The sequence below is a fragment of the Dermacentor andersoni genome, chromosome 1 (genome assembly GCF_023375885.2).
Source record: "Dermacentor andersoni chromosome 1, qqDerAnde1_hic_scaffold, whole genome shotgun sequence".
In the NCBI taxonomy this organism is placed as follows: Eukaryota; Metazoa; Arthropoda; class Arachnida; order Ixodida; family Ixodidae; genus Dermacentor; species Dermacentor andersoni.
In genome coordinates, this window is record NC_092814.1 from 247,956,465 (window position 1) to 247,962,464 (window position 6,000).

The following is a 6,000-nucleotide window of genomic DNA, read 5'->3' on the forward strand; positions in this document are numbered from 1 at the left end:
GTTTCCGCAGTCCAGGGAGGAGAGTTGAGACAGGATGTGGTCGTGGCACACACCGTCGAAGGCCTTGCGGACATCAACAGTCACAAGAGCATGGATCTGGCTGGGGTCGGGTGAGAGGAAGGTGTGCTGGAGATCAGGAACATGTCCTGTCACAGACGCGCCGTCGAAAGCCGATAAGAGAATGGGGCAAGAACTCTCTCACCTCAATAAAATCAGAGAGGCGAGTTAAAGCCATTCGCTCAAGGGTCTTGCCAACACACGACGTCAAGGAGATAGGGCGAAGGTTAGAAAGGGAGGAAGGTTTGCCCGGCTTCGGAATCACAGGTCTGGGTTAGGATCGCCCGAGTAGGCTGGGTAGAAAGGTGTGAGAGGGGGTGGGAGATACAAAGAAGTGAGCTTGTCAAAGACATCGGAGGGAGTCCTCTGAGTGAGGGCTTTCGCTAGAGTGGGAGCAAGGGCAGGCTTCGTACCTAAGAAAGATTTAAAAAGGGACCACGTGGATCGCGAGTGTAATGCGGAGTCGAGGCCGTCACAAAGCGCACTCCAACGAGAATGCTCGAGGGACACGCCGTGGGCGACTATCTCGGCCCGCAGAGCAGCAATCCGGGTGGAAAGTTGGGTATTTTGGGGTTGGGAGCGCAAGTAGCGTTGGAGACGTTTCAGCCGACGCCATAAACGGAGAAAGTGAGGATCTGGGTCTGGGATAGGGTGACGTGAGTGAACGTGACGGCTACTGGTCGAAAGCGCTGCGGAGATGCGCGACGTCCAGTCGTCGTAAGATTCAAAGGAGGCGGAAAGGAGATTAGTGCGAAATGCGTGCCACTCAGTGTGAGTAGTTGAGTGTGATCGAGGGATGTGGGAAAGAGAGGCGCTAATATGAGGAAATGGTCGCTGAGGAGGGTTTCAGCTGTGACCTGCCAGTGAAAGGAAAGGGAGCCTCGAGAAAAAGAGAGGTCGGGTGTCGTGGAGCGCTGTGAGACAGTGCCCGCTCGAGTAGGGGAGCCAGGAGTATTAAGAAGGGTGAGGTGGCGTTCCTGGGAAAGAAAGTGGAGAAGGCAGCCGGGCTTGCCCAAGGCAGTGAATAAAGAGGATGTGACAGGGGAATTTTAGAAAGACATAAGGGCGAGTGAGATGCGCGAAGAAGGTTGGTAATACACCACACCAACTAAATATTTATGCAGGCTGGAGGGGATATCAAGTGGCTCAACGAGGACATCGCTGCGTACCTAAATGGACGCAAGCGGCGTGCCCGTCGTTGCATGGTAGGCGCGGTAACCTGGGACGGTGCGGGCCGTCCGCGTCTCCAGGAGAGGAAGAAAATGGGGCAGGGAAGGGCGGGTGAGGAGATACTGGTGGAGGGGGGTCTTATTGTGGCGAAGGTTTCGACAGTTCCACTGCACAATCTCGAGGTCCTTTCCACGCACCATATCTACAATAAGTTAGAGGTAGAATAGTTTCCGGGGACACGTTCCTTCTTTTTGGCTGGGGGGAGTGACTCCTGGAGGGAGCCCAGCCTAGAAGCGAATGATTCCAAATGCTTGGATTGGGTTTAGAGGGTGGTGAGGATCTGGACAATCGAAGTTTCGAACTGAAGCAAGCGAGTCTGGTGTACGGTGGTGGTGGTTTCTACCAGGTCAGCCAATGGGCGACCTGGGCGTTAGGGGACGGTGTGATGAACGTGGCAAGGTGATCATTTAGCTTGGTAAGCTGGGATGTAAGAGAAGAGGAGGTTGTCTTTAGGGTTTGTGTCAATGCGTGGATTTGCTGTTGTAAATCTTGGGAGATGCGCTGTTGTTCGCGCTGGTGACGCTCCAGCGTTGTGGGCCGGAGATCGAAGGAGCGGTTCTCGTCAATCAGGGATGGGGAGGGCATATTAAAGGAAGAAAGGGATGCTTGCACCGAGGGCCCTTTCACTGTAGCGGCGTAGGAGCCTGGAGGGGATGGAGCCTGAGTTGAAGGAGATGCATGATTAGCGAAAGAGGCGGAGGAAGGGGTGGGCTGCGTGGCCCTGCGCAAACCTGTGCGATGGAGAAACGCGGCTTTGGCACACTCGCGTTGTTTGGCAAGGAGGAAGGGGCAGGTGGGCTCAAGAGAGGGTTGTGTGTTTACTTGACAATGAATGCACCATGGTTGGGCACACACGTGAGCGGTAGGATCTGCGGGTAGAGGCGCAGCACAGCGCCGGCACTTGGCCGGAACGTTGTAGGGGGCCCGCAGGCGCTCAGGAGGTCAGAGTAGATAATAATGAAGAAGGTCCCCTAGGGGAACATCAGAAGAGCATCGCCGTCGATAATAGAAAAAGGAGGAAAACAAGAAAAAGAGCTCGCCATGCAATAGGCTACATAAACATGCAGGGCGGCAGAAGAAAGGAAAAGTGGGCAGAGATTGAGGAGCAGTTACACAGAGAACAAATAGGGGTGTATGCGGTTACAGAAACGCACCTTAGAGGCTCAGAAGAGCCGCCAGTTATTCAGAATTATGTTTGGGAAGGGTGCAACAGAACTAAGTCGGAAAGAAAGGGAGGGGGAGTCGGAACGCTCATCCATCAGGGAGCCAAATGGAAAAGAGTAAATTCACAATGTCAAGAGCATCTTTGGTTATCAGGTACAATGAGTGGGAAAGAAACTTGGCTGGGTGTTACGTATTTGTGGACCGGAAAAAATTGCACAGAGAAGAATAAAGAGTTAGTGGAATGCATAAGCGCTGATATTAAGGGTTTCGGGAGTGGTGCTGAAATTGTCCTATTAGGTGACATGAATGCCCACATACAGGATTTAGATGGCTATACCGACAATAACGGGAAGTCAATGCTGGACCTTTGTGAGCAACATAACCTCGTGATCGTGAATACAGGGCCTAAGTGTAAAGGACAGGTCACGTGGGCAGTGGGAAACCGGCAATCAACCATTGATTACTGTCTGATGACAGAAGGAATTCATGATAAGTTGAGAGAAATGGTAATCGATGAGGAAGGGTTTAACAGCATAGGGAGTGACCATAAACGCATCATATTGAAAATGGGATATGTAGTTGGGAAAGAGAGCAAGGAGAGCAAAATGGCCAGTCCAAATTTGAACGCTGAACAAATAGCAAATACAATCACTAGAGTTGAGGAAGAACTTGGCAAATGGCCAAGTAAAGAGTGGGAATATGGTGAGCTTCTAATTGTAATAACGACAGAAATACGGAAAGAGAAACAACATGTTCGTTGGAAAGGAAAAAAGAAACCAAAAAGCTGGTGGAACAAGGAGATACGAGAAGCGATCGCCGAACGACAGAAAGCATCTCGAGAGCACAGGCAGGCAAAGAAGGCGCAGTTGTCACAGGATGAAGTAACTAGTAAATGGGAAATATACCGGGAGAAAAAGTCTATGGTTCAAATACTGGTGCAAGCAAAATTAAAAGGTGAAAGTGAACGTTGGTTGTCAGAAATACGTGAGAAAAAGAAGGCCGCACCTAGAATATTTTGGAACCACATAAAATTATTAGGCAGGAAGTCAACAACAATACAACAACATATCCTAGACGAAGATGAAAGCAGACTGGAAGGAGAAGCGGCAATAAATTACATCCGAAAAATAACAGCCGAATCTTTCCAAGGCAATGACGAGGTTGTATTTGAGGAAAAAAAGAGCATGAAAGAGACCCAGGAAAAGGAGCTGGTTCTGACAAATTTAAACTGGAAGAAAGCGGAAGAGAAAATTCCTAAGCGCACAGCCACAGGGCTAGACGAGGTTCCCGTTAAGCTGATAAATGAACTAGGACCAAAAAGTAAGGAAGCTCTGGTGAAAGCAGTGGAAAAAACTTTAAAAGATAGACGAATACCAGACAGTTGGCGACAAAGTAGAATGAATTTAATTTATAAAGGTAAGGGGGAGAAAGACAGAATGCACTCGTATAGACCCTTGACCATTACATCGGTAATATACAGGCTAGCAATGCAGGCAATCAAATTAAAGCTTCAAGCATGGGCAGAGAATAATGGCATTTTGGGAGAGCTTCAGAATGGCTTCAGAATAGGTAGGCGTTTGGACGATAACTTGTTTGTTCTTACTCAGTGTATTGAAATATCAAAAGCAGAAAGCAGACCGTTGTATGTGGCCTTTTTAGACATTACAGGAGCCTACGACAACGTAGACCGCAACATTTTGTGGGATATTCTGGAAGGGGAAGGCTTAGGTAACGATTGTCTACAGCTTTTGAGAGAGATTTACCTATAAAATACCGTTTGCATTGAATGGGAAGGGATGAGCAGCGCGGAGAAAGTTCATATCAACAAGGGACTGAGGCAAGGGTGCCCTTTATCCCCGCTGCTGTTTATGATGTACATGGTGAGGATGGAGAGGGCGCTGGAAGGAAGTAATATCGGGTTTAATCTCTCATACAAACAGGCAGGTACGGTAATAGAGCACCAACTCCCAGGTTTATTTTATGCGGACGACATTGTGTTGCTCGCTAACAAGCAAAGCGATTTGCAACGTCTGGCTAATATCTGTGGACAGGAAGGCAACAATTCAGGTTTGAAATTTAGTGTTAGAAAATCAGGTGTTATGGTATTCAATGAAAACAGTGAACAGACAGTGGAGATACAGGGCTGTAGGAATCGCACCGCTGGCACGAGTTGTTGGAACCTCAGTGCTGACGCCCGTTATTGCAAATGGGTCGCAAGCCCCAAGTGTAGCGTTGGCCTGGCGGCCTGGGGCACTGGAAGCATCCGAAGGTCCCGGCAAAGCATGAGTCAACTGGTAACAGAACAACTTGTTTATTCTAACATCGCAAAAGAGCGCGCGGTCAGGTCGACCGAAGTGGAGAGACGGGAGAGCACGTAACTCAACGGATGAAATCGGAGCCTCCCTCCTGGCGTCCGGGGGCAGCTGCTCTTATACTCTCGGCGTCGCGGGCAAGAAGGAAGGTCACGGGATGAGACCACGTGACGGCGGAGCACGGACGAGCTGAGAGACATGTTGAGACGAGTGTAGTGACTCAGCCGCCGAGCAGGCGCCGATCAGACCTCCTCGCTTCACACTTGGGGAGCTCCTCTCCCCGGCTGCCGCGCTTTGACAAGCGTGGGCACACACACACACACGCACACACGAAGACACGTGGCACTGAAACACGCCTGGACGCGCTTGGCGGGGAGGCTTTGCGGCAGCTCCGAACGGGCCAAAATGTCCGCCGTTTTGAAGGAAGCCCCGGCGTCCGTTGCATCCGCGCCGGCTATACCGCGCGTCGTAGGCAAAACGTAACAGACCGCCCCGCCGGGGTAAGGAGATCCCGATGGTCAGGGGACTGCATCCGCTGTCCGGAGGGATGTCGCTCGATGATGCACATAACCGAAGTCGGGCGTCCGTCGGCGTTTCTTGAGCGCAGCGCACGGAGAAGGCCTCGTTCTCTCGTTCAGGTTCACACAGGACACTGCAAAGTGACTTCGGGAGAGTTGACATTTTTGTTCTCGTTCCCGGCAAGCGTTAGAACTACGCCGAAAGTCAACCGCTCAGTCAGCAAGCACGGCACAACCCTCACTAAGCCCTGCCAGGCTCTTTCCCCTTTTATACTACTGCCTAGTTCCTTACAGTAGTTTAGCAGCACTCAGAACGCGTCCACAAATCGGAAAATTGCACTAGAAAGCACATCATCACTTTGAAACACTACACAAAAGCAATATGTTAAAAATCCTGCCTCAGGAAGAAAAACATCAGTAACAAACAATTTTGAGGCTGATTCCCACGTTAGGGGCTTCGACTTAAGCCATCGGCGTTACCGTTGAGACTCCCCTTTTTGTAACGCACCTCAAAGGAATATTGTTGCAAAGCAAGGCTCCAGCGCAGGAGGCGGCCATTTGTGGAAGAGATAGTCTGCAGCCATTGGAGAGGGCAGTGATCCGTCTCGAAGCATGCGAAGCGGAGAACGCAGCGAGCGACCGTACACTAGCTCAGCTGGCGAAAACCACGTAGCCGCATGCGGCGCGGTCTTTAATGCCAACATCACCCCAGGCAGACA